This window comes from Acipenser ruthenus, chromosome 40 (assembly GCF_902713425.1).
Source record: "Acipenser ruthenus chromosome 40, fAciRut3.2 maternal haplotype, whole genome shotgun sequence".
In the NCBI taxonomy this organism is placed as follows: Eukaryota; Metazoa; Chordata; class Actinopteri; order Acipenseriformes; family Acipenseridae; genus Acipenser; species Acipenser ruthenus.
Genome location: NC_081228.1, coordinates 1162463 through 1179790, shown reverse-complemented (window position 1 = coordinate 1179790; position 17328 = coordinate 1162463). Strand labels below are relative to the sequence as shown.

The window sequence follows — 17328 nt, the reverse complement described above, 5'->3', positions numbered from 1 at the left end:
ATTTCCAAAGACAATTGACCTATTATCTTGGCCTCCGCTGACTGGAGACTTCTAATATAGGTCACGACTTTAATCAATTATCCCAGGGTTAAAAAATGACCTGCAAAGATAGTGCGGCAACAATGGCATCCCCAGTGAAATGCAAAAATAACAACTGACTGACCGGATTTTATTTTGTTCAATGCAATTAAACGTAATGAGGGTTTCACGTGGACCCGGGTTTTAATAATGATGAAGTGTTAACGTATAAGTTAATATGTTTTGTTTAGGGGGTCTCTTGCTCCATTAAAGATTAGAAGTAAAACCTCTGTACTAGTCAGTACAGAAAATGAGACAGACCTTTGTGTGACTTAAACGTCAAAGTGTAAACATGATGCAAACATTGAAATAAAATTAAAGTGGTGGGACTGATACTTAACAAAACAGTAGAGAAGATTCACATTAGAAACACATTTCTTGATGAATGCAACCTGTCATCGGCAGGGATGTTAGACATCTGTTTGATGTGGAATAAAGGAGTAAAACACTTTACACTTTAACACAATAACCAGCAAAGTCAAATAAACCAGGCTTGCTGAAAATGTTTATCAATACATGCACCCTGACTGCAAAGGATAAATAGGAAATAACTATGTGATATTGATTAAAACCTGGGGTCTTGTGCTTCCTAGTGTGTTTTTGCACACAAATAAATATGCCCTGTGTTGAATGTTATTTCATCTAATTGCACTGGTATCTGTTCTATATTGGGAGTGTGGAAACTCAGTTTTAATATACTCTTTTGCTGAAAGGACTGTTTTTGTTTGAAAGCTAGCACCCCTGGTCACCCCCTGTCCTCTGTGTGGTTCCTGGGGGACCATGCTTTTATTTGGTACAGTGACTGCGTGTTGAGAACCAAATAAGGAGAATCTGTGGCTTGACCGAATCTGTGGCATACGGACCACAATCCACTGCAATCCACATGTCCTGTGGTTTGTCCTTGACGTTCTGTTGAGAACCCTGTGTGTTTTATGAGGCATTTCTGTGGAGCCCTATTCTTGATTTGGTTCCATAATATAAGAGACATACTGAAATCATTTCAATTTGTTATAATTCTTATCCAACCAAATAGTCACGGGTAGTTCCATTCCCCAGGGCTTGATATTTTATAACTTTAACATAATTGTTCCTATTAGTATTCGCAACATTAAAACTGGTCCTCTAATCTTCAGGATTCATAGGCTTTTGTTCCTTGCTGGTTTTTACTTTAGTTGGAGGATTTTTTTAAATTGTTTCAAGAACCGCTATATAGTCTTCCTGGTACACTTTTACTTCCTGTGTCAGACTTACTCACATGGTAACCAAAGTAACCATGTAAATCAACCCTTACCACAGGAAGTGATTAGTATCAGGAAAGAGGAGATGTAAACGTTATTTTGCTACAGTGTGGTGCTTGAGAAAGCAGAAAAACAAGACATAAAAATAATAATTCCAGCATAAGGGGGACGAGTGATAATATTGTTGATGCTAAGGTAATTGATTTTAAAGTTTAGGGCATCACTCCTGTAATTGGGCACAGCTTACATTCGGATCCTGCTATAAAGAACCCTCTGTAGTTTAGTATTATTATCAGTGGTTCTTTACAGAATCTAAACAAACAAACAGGTTCCAGGGAACACGTTCAGGAGCCATACAGTATATGTTTGGGTTCAAGGGTTAAACTAAATGCCTGTTGTATTTTCTGCTTTTGAGGGACAGATCATGGGACACATACTGGAGAAAGCCTTGGTACACCCCTGTGCATTCCTGCCCCTTCCTTCCTCTGTGTTCGTAGTCGTGTGGGAAAGAGGCTTGTCTTGTGTATAAAGCGCTCTGTTTTGACATCCCAGGAAATGCTAAAGCAAAACATGCGCCTTCCAGTCAAGCGTTGAACTACCTGCAGCACTGTAATTCAGAGGCAAAACTATAGGAAAGTCAACAAGGGCAAACGCTTGTCTGCAAAACTGAGTTTGACTGCAGAGTTTTTGAAGTCACTTCAAGTTAACATTAGAAGTCTCCATCCTGTTGCAGCCTATCAGTAAGTGTTCGGTTCTAATTTCACTGAACGCGACCTCTCAGGGTGAAATTGAAAACAGTGTAGGTGCAATTCTAAACAATTAAAAAATGACAGAACCATTACAGTCAAAATACCCGAGGAGGAGAAGGCTAAACAAATACATATACATATACATTAAAAAAAAAGTGTATTATCAATATGACTCCTGACCTTTGTTACAGCTTGTTGCTTAAAAATCAGTATTTCCTCAATTAATGTCAAATACAAGCCAGGCCCTCAGCGAATGCAGGAGAAGCCACTCCCAGCTTGTGGAGAGGTCAGGGGAACACATGTCGTAGATACTAAATGTCTTGGACTATAAGACAGGTCTTCCTTTTTTATCTGTTCTTTTTAAGGAATGATTTCCTCATGAAAGGTAATGGATGGACAGCAGTGTTGACTGAAGCCTTCTGTTTACTAAGGGCCTGTTTACCCAAAGGGCCCAAGCAATGCACCTCAAATTGAAACTGTTTAATCAGGTGTCAGTATGATCCAAGGGCTTTTAATGAACGGAAATGCAACGACTGCTGGACGTGTTTAAGAGCAGGCTGTGTTTTGTGTTACTGGCACAGAAAAACCCAATGGATTACATATGATAGGCGATGACATCTAAGATTCTACAGGCACGCAGAGCACCCATTGACCAACACTTTTGTAACAGCACAGTATTGTTTTTTTTTTTTTTTTATTTGCTACCAACCAAAATAACATATTGTTTAACAAAGAATGTGACACATTTGAAACGCAACACAGGTATCAAAACTTGTTTTAAGAAATAACTACTTCTCAGCTACGCACATCGTTCTCTTACGAACAGTAAACAGTCAGGTAAAATTGCTCATTACAGTCAGTGTGTTCATTTGAATGACTCTGGAAAAGACAATGGGAAAGTTAACCACTCATAGTCATTCTGATTTCAAGGGGAGTACAATTCATAATAACAACCCCTAGATAAATAGACCCCCACCCCGGGAACAACCAACCTCCACCCCCCTCCAATCAGGTCAACGATACAAGCATGCAGTCGTATAAATGTCTCTGTAGTGCAGTGTCTAGCGCATGGGGCGGCAACTAGGAGAGCTGTTAGCAGCTATTTCCCATGCTATCTTAAAAAACAGCAGGTGCTTTCAAGAAAGCCTCTCTCGCCACAGGGGCTTCTGTTTCATTCCAGTAAAGCTGAAGAGGTTCAACTGACAGAGGCTCTGCAGCCAGCCAGAAGTGTTTCACTGGAGTTTCAATAATGGTCCATCTTTCCTAGAGCTGATGAGCCCTCGCTGGTGCAGAGAGAGAGATCAGCTTGACTCAGTAATATCCTTAGAGGCTGACCCACCTGCCTTGTGTAACATGCAGAGGGGCCTGAGGAAATGTAATGATTTGGGAAGCGGGAAGGTCACAAGCCTCTGAATGTGCGTGCAGGGTGTTTAATGCTAGTACAATTCCCAACAGCCTCCATTCCTTCTGTTTGAAAAGTCTGCCGTTGTATGGGGGAGCAGCAGACTCATTTACCTCTTTGTTATATCATAGGACAGGGTTTGAATCCAGCTCAGGTTACAAGTGAATGACTTTAGCCCCCTCACAAATTGCCAAAATTTGGCATAATTGCCAGTTTGTTTGAACAGGGCCCAGGACTTAATGGCAGGAGGTCATCAGATCATATGTAAGCATAAAGGGTGTTTGTTACACTGATCTACTAAGATCTAATTGTACAGGTATGGATATTTTCAACGGAACTGTCTTACATTGCTGTGATTCTAGACTGTTGGCTCCGAGTCTTCCAAAAAACTAAATTAAGATAACAGTAAAGTTTAGTATAGTGAAATTGCAGTCATTTATGGTAAATCAAATAAACGCAAGGAAAAACGTTTTAAACAATGGTAAAGCTTAGGGAAAGCACAGTGTAATCATGGCAACATGAAAAATGTACGGTGCTGTGCAAAATATGAATACAAGGAACCACAACACACACATATTTAAAGTTACTCACTAGACGGTAGCATTTGTGATAATAAAATAACTACAGTGTAGTTGAATTTTATACCGGATTTCAACTTTCTCAAAATTCATGACCATAATATGATTTCAAAATAACAAAAGAATGGGTGAACTTTCACGACACAAATATTGAACTCTAGTGCTATTTCAGTTAAGTCCGTGTTTTGATCAATTAAGCGGACTTTGATATGAATGAAACTTTTTCGAGACAGCTGTTCAAGCAAAAGGCAACACCGTTCTAGAAATGTCACATCAGACTTGATTTCATTAATCAAAACAGACGTTACACAAAACAGTCTTTCAGCATGGTGCGCAAAGCCCTTATTTACAACATAATTGCTGACTGTATGGAATAAGCTGCATAGAACTTTACTTATAGAACCGTTAGTCTGTTCAAGATTCCCATGAAGTTGCTGTCCAGAAACATTAACTTACCACACTCCCAGCCCCTTTCACACGAGTCCAGAATTCATCTGCGCAGGGACAGCGTCAGTTAATGAGGGCTTGGCCCTGTGATTTGGAAGCTTGGTTGCTTTTCAAAAAGCACTGGGCTTGAGGGCTTGATAATGGACACTAAACCTTAAAGCTAGTTCCCTGCTGTTCCCATTGGGGCAAAATTTTATAAACTTTCTTTCACAGGCTCCCCAGCTTGAAGTGGCCATTGTTCCCCCAGTCGACGAGGTCTTGATTATTCACCAGTGGAAAAACAATGGGGGGAAGATGAGAAACAACACTGTAATCACATTAGCGCTGTTTGGTGCACTTCTTTAACTGCACTTTTATTAAAAAAATAACATTCAGATATACAACTGATGACCATGGTTAAGTCTAGCAAGCAGACCTACACTTTTTTTTTTCTTCATCAATGTAGCACAAAAATAAATCATTTTATAAAAGCAAGCTTTAAATTGGAACTTGCCCCTCTAAATCTCTAAACCCTGCACAACCTTCCATAACACAATAAGAACACACAATCTCCTTTCAACCCACAGCCTCAACCGCAATGCTTCCTTAGAATTCTTTAACAGTTCTTCCAGGTAACTTTCTGGCACTGCAGGTGACAGTCATATGCCCTTGATGTGACCCTGATTGAAAGTAGTGTTCATATGTATATAATGTATATATGTAAATATCAATAGCATTGCCACACGCTGTGTTTTACCATCTGTACTAATTTGTGTGTATCGTCTCTTTTTGAATACCGGTTATAAAGCCATGCAAACTTCATAAAACTGCATCTCAAAACATATTTTTTGTATTGTAGTTGTTTGTGATTATTTTATAACAATTGCAGTTTTGTTTAACCGAGTTCCTCTTGTAAAATTTATTTTTGATCTCAGTGGGACCTTCCAGAGTAAGTAAAAAGTAAAAAAAAAAAAAAAAAAAAACTGTGTTACTGTATGTTTCCACCTGCTATGTGCTGGAAACATTCAATTAGTCACTTTCTGAATAATAATCTGTACCGGAGAACAGACTTTTCAGATTTGCCAATTTGAATTGCAAATGTTAACAAAAAATGACTCAAACCAATGTTTTTGTTTGGTCCTGTGAGTCACAGTTGAAATGATCCAACTGTAAATAAAGGGAGGCCCATAAACTCACTGAGTCACAGCACAGATCAGAACTAATCCACATGTGTGTGTATATATATATATATATATATACACACACACACACACACACACACTCACACAAAAACAGCACCCTCTATGGTAAAAAAACAACAACATGTTTTTAAACACTCCAACCTAGCAGATACAAATTGTACATAATAGAAAGATCTCAGGGTTGAGTCTGTCGAAGTCTGTTGTGTTATAGTAAAAAATAAAAATAATACATTTGAGTAAATATATGACTGTAAACATATCTTTGACTGTAAACGTATTTCTACTGTATATAAAATATTCTTCAATCTTCTCTCTAACAAAAAAAAAAATAAGTGGTAATATTGCTGGTGCTGATAAGAGACAAGGATTTTAAAACCTTGGTAAGCACGTCTTTAAAAAAGAGTAGTCAACTGTTTTTTTTTTTTTTTACAGTGCAATCAAATCTTCTTGTTCATCTACCTCTGCCGGACTATAGCATACCCCCCTCCACACAGCTGTGATCCATTGAAGAGGAAACAGAAACTCATTCTGTTTTAGTGTAAGATTCCAGCTGTCCCCGGTGAAGCAGAATTCCCAAACTTCCCTCTGAATCTCTCCAGAGTCATTGTTCTTCTGAGGAGCGAGTCAAGCCCATTGCGCCATAGTGTTTAACCACTGGACTGAACAGCAACAGAGTAATCATATTACAGGGTCCCTGGGAAAAAAGCAGATAGATCCACAGGGTATCTCCAGGTCTAATCCCTCAGAAACTAAGGTTCTCTTTTTGTTTTTTTTGTTTTCTTAGTTTTTTTGCAGTTTTTTGCAGTTCTACGGAAATTTCTTCTGCTGGCTATTTTTCATTATAGGTAATTTCCGCACATGTTGCTCCTGTTTAAACCTGCAGTTTTTATTTTTATTGTTAACAACTTTTTACACTTCAATCTTTAAAGTCTGTTTCAAAGCTCTTTTCAAAATGTCCGCTTTAGTGCACTGGGGTTTGAGATCTGTCCTCTGAATCGCTGCAGGACGAGCGATTAAAAAAAAACAAAAAAAAAAACATAACAAGTGCTCTGGCTTTTCAGTTCTGTACCACGTGATGGATCGTTATTGCTGCGTTATCTGTTTGACAATGAGAGCAATAATAATCCTGACACTATCAGTGCACTACAGCAGACATTTTGGAAAGAGCTTTGAAACAGACTTTAAAGTTAGAAGTGTGCAAAGTTGTCAGGATGCTAACAATGAAAAGAAAAATGACGGGTACGTTATTTAAACAGTAGCAACATGTGGGTGTCGTGTACCGCTATATTTTTCGGAACCACACTACCTACTCTTTAATACCTAGCAAGAGAGAAACTATCCATACTCAGGTTTACCATGGTAAATAAAAACCGCTTACACTATGCAGTTACCATGGAGACGCTTACTTAAGGTTCCTTGTTTTGAAGCCACAACAAATTTGACTTTTAAAAAGCTTTTTGTGTCACCTCAGAGAGCTGTAGGCATTGAAAACAAAACTGTTACAAAACACAAGCCCAAAATGTATTCTTGACATCAGCAATTGAAATACCGGTGTCAAAAATGTATTCGTGATATCAACAATTGAACGGCTATGTTGTCTCTTAATATTTAGGCTCATTATTATCACTATCACATTGCTTAAAATCTCATTTTCTGTATTCCTCCTCCAACAGCAAAAGCAATTGCATTTTTATAAATAATTCACATGCAGGCATAAATCAAGCCGCTAATTAAACACATTAGTTTGATTTGCTTGTAGATTTACCACTCATGGACCCTGGTTGCCGGTATTAAAATAAGACTGAAATATGCATGAAGCTCCCATCCACTGAAATCAAGATTTTTACAGTTTTTAATTTAAATGCCAGAGACTTTGTCTGTCTGGTACACAAGTACAGAGTTCCACACAGTTAATGCTAAATGTGTTTATGGTTTATTTTAAAATAAATATACAGCTTTTTGTTTCTGTTGTAAATTTTTCATAGTTTACAAAATATTTTGACCAGGCATGTTAATAAACAATAAAAATATATGCACAGATTCACTGATCACATACAGCAGTGCTTGTATCAGTTATTTGAAAAACAAACAGGGGTAACACATGAAAATGTCACAAAATGTACAGGAGTAACATCTGACTAACTCGTGTGTTGTATTGTAGTTATTTTAAAATACATTTTCTAGTTTAAAGTTTTAAAAAAATGTCTACAGATTCACAATGAAATCAGGTGCTGTTTCAATTCTCCTGGCATACTGCACAAACCTTCATGCGATCCTTTTTATCTGGGCTCTTTCATCTATCGGTAATGACAGTCTATAAGTTCTATTGTTTCTAGAATGCATGTCAAACACATCCCTGTAACAAGTCATTCAACAGTCAAATCCATTCTATCTAAATCCTTTTTCTCTGTTCTGTTCTAAATTAAAAAGAATAGCATATCATCCAAATAAGGACTGTATAATCCAGGTTTTCACATGCCTATGACCTTGAGTGTGGCATGTTGTGTTTTTATCATTTTCCTATAATGAAGTACAAGGTCTCCATTATCTTACATACTATCGAGTAGGTGTTCTACCATTTCTCTTTATTGTAACTGAATGTGAATGCGTGTGCTGTGGATTTCTTCCAGAACCCCCTTAGAAACGAGGTTCGCATCTAAATGGACTGTTTCCTAGACAAAACCAATACAGATAGAAACGGAACAGAAATGCATGCAGAGCAAGGAAAGAAAACAAAAACCCTGTGACCCAGAGTGACTTCCAATCCCTCACACTGTATCTCACTGAACACTACCCAAAGCAACACATTCAGAAAACACTATGCCAACAGACTAACAGTACATTCTCCCAGCAGCTAAGTTCCCAACCTTTGGTCCGGGCCCCTATCGTGGATCTGTGAGTAAACCCTACTCTAGGTGGCACATGTGATGTTTCGAATCAATATTGCGTTTATTCATTTTGCAATTTCAAAGGCGTATCACGAGAAGGAGAAAAATCAACAAATTAAACCCTGGTTGAGTTAAACAATTTGAAAGTTTATTTTATCAATAAGTTTGGAGCTGGTTGAGTGTATGAAGGAAATAACAGACTCCCTGAGTAGATAACGACAAGACCTCAGCGGAAAGCTGTCTGTACTTGCAGGGTAGATGATTTTCTCTGACCTACACTCACAACCAGACCTACTTAGCAGCTATGCGACAAGTGTCTTGACTGAGCTGTAAGTAAACCACTACGGGTCACTGTTTTATTGTGGGTACCCATTTGTTATTTAAAACAAAGAGCGAACATCATTTTTATTGAACAAGATGAATATCAAATCAATGTACTGTATCTGGATATTTTCAGATCATTGCAGGTCATTATTCTGACTGATTTTAAAATGATTTTGAAGGGCCTTTGAAAACACTGGCTGGTATCATTTGCATTTGGTGGATGGTGCCATGTGGAGAGTGAGCCACGTGCAGGTTAAGACAGTGTTAGCCATTATCACATGGGGGGGTTACTGCAGCATACGCTGAAATGAGTACATTGTATTGCTTGGATTTCCTAAGTGCGTCTTCTCATTTCACTCGAATAAAACGATTAATGAAGGAATAATGACAGTTCCTCAACTATGCCTGTCCCCTGCTCTTCCATGTTTTCAAAACAAATACGTCGAAAACAACCAGCTTTATACTTTGGTTGCCACCGGCAACCAGGGGTGGCGACAGTTCTGACCTCTGCTTAAAAGAAACCGCTTTCCCTCCACAAATGCCATGGAAGAGCAGGAGGGACAGTGGAAAGGGTCTGCTGGTCTGGGTGCAGGTAGGGTTAACCCTTTCTCGTCTGGTGGAGTCGCTCCCTTTGAAGCATCACCAGCAGGCCCCAGCTGTATAACAGCAGGCCATCGTTAGATGATGCCCTTGTGCACTATTTTGTAGAGCAGCCCACAGCTGTAATTGCAGGCTGATTTGTGGGGTATGCTTTAGGTCTTGTATAGGTTTTAGCATCAAAGGTTTGAGTAGCAAGAGGGGAATGTACTGTATTAGAGATATACAGTACACTATAGTACAAGCCTAGAAATGACTAACCTACACTAATATAGCAGTTGAATTTTACAGACTCACATAGTACCGCTACAGCGTCCACTGCTGCTGCCAGTAATGAAAGGTACGATATTCATTTGTCTAAATAGTGGTATGGACCCTAACAGTCAATGAATGGGTTCCTGTGTCTTAAACAGGGCTCTTTCTACACACATCATTCGCTGCTTTGGTACAGAGAGCAGAAGGAAGTATATCCTGTTGGACAAAGGTCAAAGGTCCATGGAACCCGACTGTTTCGTTCTGAACTGTGGGTTGGTAAATAAAGGAAGTGTACAAACTATCAAGACATATTCTGTACCTCAAACTAGTGTTGTAGGACGATTACACTGAAGAGGGACAAAACCGTGTGCATAGTGGCAACAGAACTGACAGGAAGCGCTAGTCTGCTTCTTAGGGGTCATTTTAGTGGTAATCTTGGAGGATTTGGGGAAGAAAAAAAAACAAATACAAGAAACAAACAAACAAACAAACCAACCAAGGCTCAACAATGCCTGTTTTACTGTCTTGATAAATGGATATCCCTTTGTATTTATCCTTATCATTTAGAGGTTCCTACAGTAACTCACTCACTCACAGCTGAGCGGGACATTTAGAACCCACTATTGAAACAAGTTGAAAGGGGAGATTTTCTGAGTGGATTAAAAGAATTGTGAAACTTGCTAAAATTATTTACAAAAAAATGGCGTCCAACTGAAAGAACACAAGGGTTAAACATGACCAAGGGGTCAATGTGATCAATGCCTAAAACAGTAGCTAAAAAAACTGGAGTTTAACCTTGAAATATAAATAAAAATTCATTTTGTTTTAGACACGGTCCACAGGCTTAAACCTGAACAAATTCCAGCACTCGGCAATACATCCAATTAAGAAACAGTGGAGGGATATGTTAGCTGTAACACAACATTTAGCTAGAAACTGCCACAATGTTATTGTTGTTGTTTTACTGTGTGTTTACAATAAATAAAGTGTTTTGAACAATTGGGGAATGAATCAATTAAAACAAACAATAACAGAAGAAGAATTTAACTATCCCCTCTCCCCCTGGCTCTGGTTATCTATCGATCTCATCTCCCCACATCCTGTCCTGTCAAGCTGTACTCTGGGCCCTGGTTCTGGGCCTGTCCATTGTTGTTTCCCAGAGGGCTCTCAGGGGGTGAGAGGCGGCTAATCTGTTTGTTTGTTGTTTTTCTTGCCAGTGGAAATGAACAGCAGAGGTGACAGAAATGTTTGTTTGTAGCTTAGATGTTTATTCACTGTTTGTTGTGGGAAAACGTTGCATTTTTTTAATGAAACTGCTGTACTTTGAATGCCCCGTCTCCTTTAATTATTCAGTACTGTCCCTTAAAAAGTTGAGTGAAAATGTGACCATGTAAAAATGTTTTTAGTGTGTGGTTGTGAAGTCCAAAGAGTCCACAGTGTAGATGACAGCTGGATCCATGGTAAATTTAGACGGTTGAAAACATGAACGAAACAAGAAGACCTCACAGCAACCATGTGGTACACAAACACCATGCTTCCTAATACACTGAGGCATTCCTCCAAATAGACTTTCTTTAAAGCCTTCTGTATGAATATACAGTCGTGTGCAAATGTATTCGAACACCCCATCGCTTCTGTTGTGCATATGAAATCAAACCACTGTGACTGAAAATCCTGGAAAATTGTCAAATAGGCATATCAGTGATCATCTAATTTGATTGATGACTATAATAGTCCACACATGCAATTAATTTAAAATAGAAAAAGAAAAGGAACACTTAGCCACACATGGTGAAACGCATGAGGCTTTTTATAAGTTGTTTAAGGTGCCTAATTAAAGCACAAAGCGGTCTAACATTTTCACACATGAGTGCCTATTGTTTCTATATCATTGATTGCATGCAGGTAGGTTTATGAAGGATATACATGACAAATCTTGAGGTCTTCTAATAAATGTGCAGACTGCTGTACAGAAATACTGTAAGATATTCTTTTTTAATGCTTTATTTAAAATATTTTGGGCAATTTATTGGGGTATAGTTATTTTTCTAATCAGATAGACATTACTTCAAATGTATATTTTTATGGGGATTCATTTGTTTGCTTTCCAGTAGAGAAACACATTCTGAATTACAGATTTCTCAAGTGAAATATAACACATGGCGATCCATGGCTAGGATGTAATTAGGAAGCACAAATAAAATAATAATCTGACCAAGATAATAGCGATTGTGTGATGTTAAAACAGTTAAAATCGTGATTTAAAATGGATGACAGAGTCGCCTTAATGACATGCAAAGCCAGACTCCATCATTCAGCATGTTCATTTGAACAAAGCTGACACTTAGGAAATCTTTGTCAAGCGCATGGCAGGTCTTGTACCCAGATTGGAAGTTTATTTATGCAAGGTCAGGATCTCTAGGACAAACCATAAGTAATCCAAGAGGTTTTCCAGTATCCTATACAGTTCTGTCATATTCAAAGGACATATGGATCCCATTAAAGAACAACAGCTAATGGAAAAGTGGCTTGACATTCCAGTGGGTAACTCAACCCCCACCGTCTCTACCAGCTATACTGAAAACTGCTGAAGCGCTGCAGGAGAAATGCAGCTTCGACTTGCTGTTCTGTAGACACCCCTCAAAACGGAAAGAAATCAGCCTTTTGATTTACAAATCTTGGTGCCATTTTTAAACAGTGGCATGTGTTCTCACTGTTTGACAGCTTCGTGATGACTGCAGAGTTTGATGTAGAACTTCTTCTTTGATGTGTCACAATGTATTTTCATGTATTTTTATTTTTTTTTAACTATTCTCTGAGGGGAATTTTAAAACATTCTTTTACTTTTGCAGTGACACCTGCAACAGAGGTCATTAAGAGGCATTTAGGGCTGATTAGGAGGTAACGGGACCCAAGGCGAAAGCTTTCTTAAGTCAGCTAAAGAGAACATTAGGAGCAACAACATCTTCAACACAGAGGCGACTTTACAGCCAGCTCTGTGCAGTAATCTCTGCCTGTGCCACCAAGCATATTTCTGCTTGCAAGAGTATCTGTTGATCTCTGTAAGATATGATCCAGCAGGCAGGCAGTTTTCACACACTGATTTTCTTAAGATCGCTCCAACATGTTCTCATGTGTTGCTGATGGGATTAAAGACCTTTGAAAGAAATGCACTAGGGTAAGGGTCCTTGTGACCCTTGACCTGCATTGGAATCTGGCCTGGACATACTGTAGCGGTTAATAGCTCTCCTGGTACCTTCTAACACCACTCAAAGTGAAACAAGCATACCGCTATGGCCAAACGTTTTGCATCACCCTATAACATGCTGAATAAGGTTACGTTAACATATTGAATTACATACCGCTTTGTAGTTTTCCACATACTGACACAAATGGATAAATGTGGCATTTCGAAATCTAACATGAAACACTGTACTACTGCAATGGCTTCCGGTAGACCTTTGCGGTATCATTTTGTACATTCTTTGATTACATGATGTTAAATAAAAGATGAAAATTATGTTCATATAGTTTTTTTTTGTTGTTTAAATGATGTCTCAATCCTAAAATTCTAGGTGTTGCAAAACTTTTGGCCATAGCTCTACTGCAAACTCATTAATTTAATTTCTTAAAATTAGTAAAGCCTTTGTCCATTCATTCTGCCAGTAATTCTTATTATTTCAAATTAATAAATAGCACTGTGCTCTTATTTACAAGGGTCACAATATATAATGCTATGATTACACTTAATGAAATCGCAGCTGTTTCAATTATAGGTTGTGCACAACCTACGTTATAAATGATGCAATTACCAGTTATAGATTAGATTAGAAAAAACACTGAATGATAATACTCTTCGAAATGTTTTTTATCCTATAACGTGTTATGATAGTGTAACTATTACATGATTCTTGTATATGAAAACAGTATTTTCGAACCCTGATCAGAGGTTCTTTAACTAAGGGGTAAAGTATGACAGGGGCTGATAGATTCTTGTGGTGCATTTGTATTTAGCATTGCATCAGAAAGGCACTACATGTTTATCTTACCTTTACTGACAATGCAGCTGTTTTCCTGCCGTTTAGGGATCTCTATTTCCATGCTGTGCAAGGGGTCTTCAGCTGCATGCTGAATTTCTGCCAGTAAAGTTTGCTGCTGGGCAGATTGAACTTGCTGATAAGGTGTTTTTTGTTTTTTTTTCTTTTCTGATGGCTCTCTGTATTTGATTGGCTGTTTCACTGTGGTTTATTTGTTTTGTGGTATATTCGCTGCTGTTTGTCATAGAACACTTACAGACGTTCTTGTTTGTGATTCGGGTGAGAAGCATTACAAGTTGTATAGTGAGGGAAAAATCAACAGAAATAAATCCAGAAATGAGCATGACAAGAATCGAAACAACCGCAATACAACAATCAGGGCTCCCCGTTTCATACCCGGCCCCTCCGACACAGTTGTTCAAACTAACTCCAGTGTGGAGGTACCCAGTTGGTAAACCACAAATAAAACTATAGCTGTACATGTTATCTGCAGCCACTATTGTAAGACAATACCGGGGCTTTTGTTTTTGCCAGATGCTAGAAGCATCTGGCATAGTCCTTCAAGTCATGTCTTTTTTTGGACTGGCAACGTTTGACAGATATTACAAAGCTTACTTGTACTAGACCTCTGTAGCAGAATCCTGTCCCTTTGGGGGGGGGGGGGGGGGGGGGGGGTGTTTATTTTGTTGGCCTCAGGTTCATTAACAATCGCACTCACATTTACTGGCTCAGTACGCCATATGGGATCCCAAAAAAGGAACGTGAAACACAGCCAGGAGGACACCATTTGGCATCATAAAAATGTAGGCAAACATCTTTGTGGAGCCCCCTGTCACGCAGACACAGCGAGAACATTTTCACTCACCAGTGAATTCCAGTGTTCAAGTACTGTTTTAGGAACCCCAGAATAGCACTCAAATTTCCTGAATGAACCCCATAATAATAACAACACAGCACTGCTAATAACAAGCATGGTCAGTAACATTCGTCCCCAGCCACGGCTGCAAATTCAGAACTAGAGCCGGCATCAGAACGGTGATAACGTTCATGGCTATGATGTAAAGAATGTAAAGAATAGAATTAAAAAAACTAAAATGTGTTTAACTTTAAAAGTTTAACCCTAACCCTTACACCAATGAGCTGGAAGTAACACAGTAAAGCATATCACAGTATGTGGAATAACTTCCCAAGATACATGTAACAAGAAAGTGTGACAGAGAGACAGACAAATGCAAGGACAGATATGCACCTAGATGCGTTCTGTACAGATACTGCATGGTTATTTACAGTAACTTACGTTTTTATCTTTAAAAGAAGCTGTGTTTAAGCAATTAAGAATTTTTAATTATATTAAGATAAACAGGTTTTAATTCTAGGAAATGCCATTTTAAAAATACCTTGCATTTAAGAACATATATATATATATATATATCAAATGAGAATGATCAAATATATGTAGAATTCAGAAATAAGGAGATATATATATATATATATATATATATATATATATATATATATATATATATATCCTTATTTCTGAATTCTACATATATTTGATCATTCTCATTTGATTTATTTTGTGTTCATTTTAAGATTTATTCTTAGATGTGTATACATTCATTAATTAATGAACATATTTGCCATCCTCTAAGTGTTTGGATATTGTCAATCTATCTAGTCTTCCCGAGGTATTTCAGTTGCTTCCTTCTCATGCGGCAACAGCACGACCACACATTAAACAAGCAAGTGGACTTTTGGCGCCACCTAGTGAATATTCCGGGAATCAATTTTAAATTTAGTTAACACTGAAATAATCTCAGAAGAAATATTTATTGCTACGACTCACTATGCAAGCTCGTTCAACGTATGATTTATCTACAGTATTCACCTATAGTGCAATATTGACCTAGAGTGCATTTGCAGTTAGCAGGACAATATGCGACCAACCTTATATCAGGACTTCATAATATCTTGCATGTGGGTGACATCATAGCCTAGCATTTGTCGGTGAAGCAGTACGATCAGTAAATCACCAATGCTGACCAGTATACACCTGCGATTGCCATTTCTGGAATTCCCCGCCGTGTGCTCAGAAGGTTATGGAAACGAACACATTGTTAGTTGTGCTCCAGGTGCGTTGAGGTCTTACAATAGCACCAGAGCGCCCCCTGGTGGCGGACGATAAAGACACAAGTCTGTTAATAAACGAGACAAAAGCAGGTAGATTAAACATAACCTGGGCACAATTCAAGACAGTTCTTTCAGAATTTTAAATTACACAGCGCATGCGAAGACGGATTAATTCACACAGGGCGGGTAAGTACACTCCGTAGTCTCCGGGTTGTGTGGGTGTGCTTAATCATCATAGCATTTTAAATGATTATTAAAGACCTGTACTGATGTTATTTTCAATGTTATATTGCAATGCCATTCTTTGGCATTTACGATAGTTTCCATCTTATTTACATTTCCCAAATGTAACTGTAGCTACAGGGATAGTTTGCATGCCCCTAAAAAATGACTCTCTGTACCAGTCTTTTGTTAAACGTCCCCAGTGTTTTAGATCTGACTACTTGACCTGGTAGGCTATTCCATGCATGTATAACTCTGTATAAAAAGTGCTTCCTTACGTTACGGGTTAGTATACTGTCCCTTCAGTGATTCCGTAGTATACCATTGCGCCTGTGCAGAAATAATTGTGCATGTCCTGATTTAATAATCAACAGCGCCCTCTAGTGGAACATGTGAAGAATGCATGTCCGAAGGAGTTTAAGAAAACGGCGCTGTAGTAAGTATCAATAAATCAGTTCTACATATTTAAATAACTTTCATGTTTACCACTACTGGTAATCAAATAACTTTATATGTACTGTATACTCCCGCAAAAGGTGAATTTAATACCAATAAAGATATAGAACTTCATTAAACATAATACATAATATCTGTATCATACCATACCAATAAACGTGTATTCACTGCCACTTAAATGAAGCGTGGACGATGTGGAAATGCAATGCTAAAGATGTTACGGTCGCAGTTTTCGCTCTTATACTGTATTTTCCTTGTCGTATCTGGGTTTAACTATAACTTAATATCACGGGATGTGTTTTAGTCTTCAGCAGAGGTTTTTGAAGGGCAGTTCTGCTGCAGAATTTCCACTGGCAGGATCTCAGTGCCCCCGGAGAGCACTGCAGAGGTATCCCGATTCTTCATTACAGCTGCCGTCCCTGAACAGACTCAGAAAGAAAGCCAGCGGCCAATTCCAGGCTTCTGTAAACTGCCTCTCACAGCTCACGAGTCATTTAAAAAAGAATCTGGACTGAGAAGAATGTACTTTTTATTTTTTCCTGCACATCTTTTTAATGACAGGCTTTTTCTTTTTTTTTTTAATGCACATAGGTGAAAAAATGTTATGTTTTATAATTTATTTTATCAAGGGGCAGAGCAGTAAAATAGAAAATAATTGTGACCATGCCACAATAAAGTGAAAACATCATACTATAATAATGTCTGTTCATTTTAAAACTACGTGGGGGCATCAGAAAAACAAAATA

General features: G+C 38.3%; 1 long non-coding RNA gene across 1 annotated transcript; it reads left to right on the top strand.

Annotated features, from left to right (window-relative positions):
• Positions 1-15710: 15710 nt before the first annotated feature.
• On the top strand, positions 15711-17241 carry LOC131708083 (uncharacterized). Its single transcript, XR_009311247.1, has 3 exons — positions 15711-16090; positions 16501-16562; positions 16887-17241. It is a non-coding gene; the product is annotated as an uncharacterized LOC131708083 (long non-coding RNA).
• Positions 17242-17328: the final 87 nt, after the last annotated feature.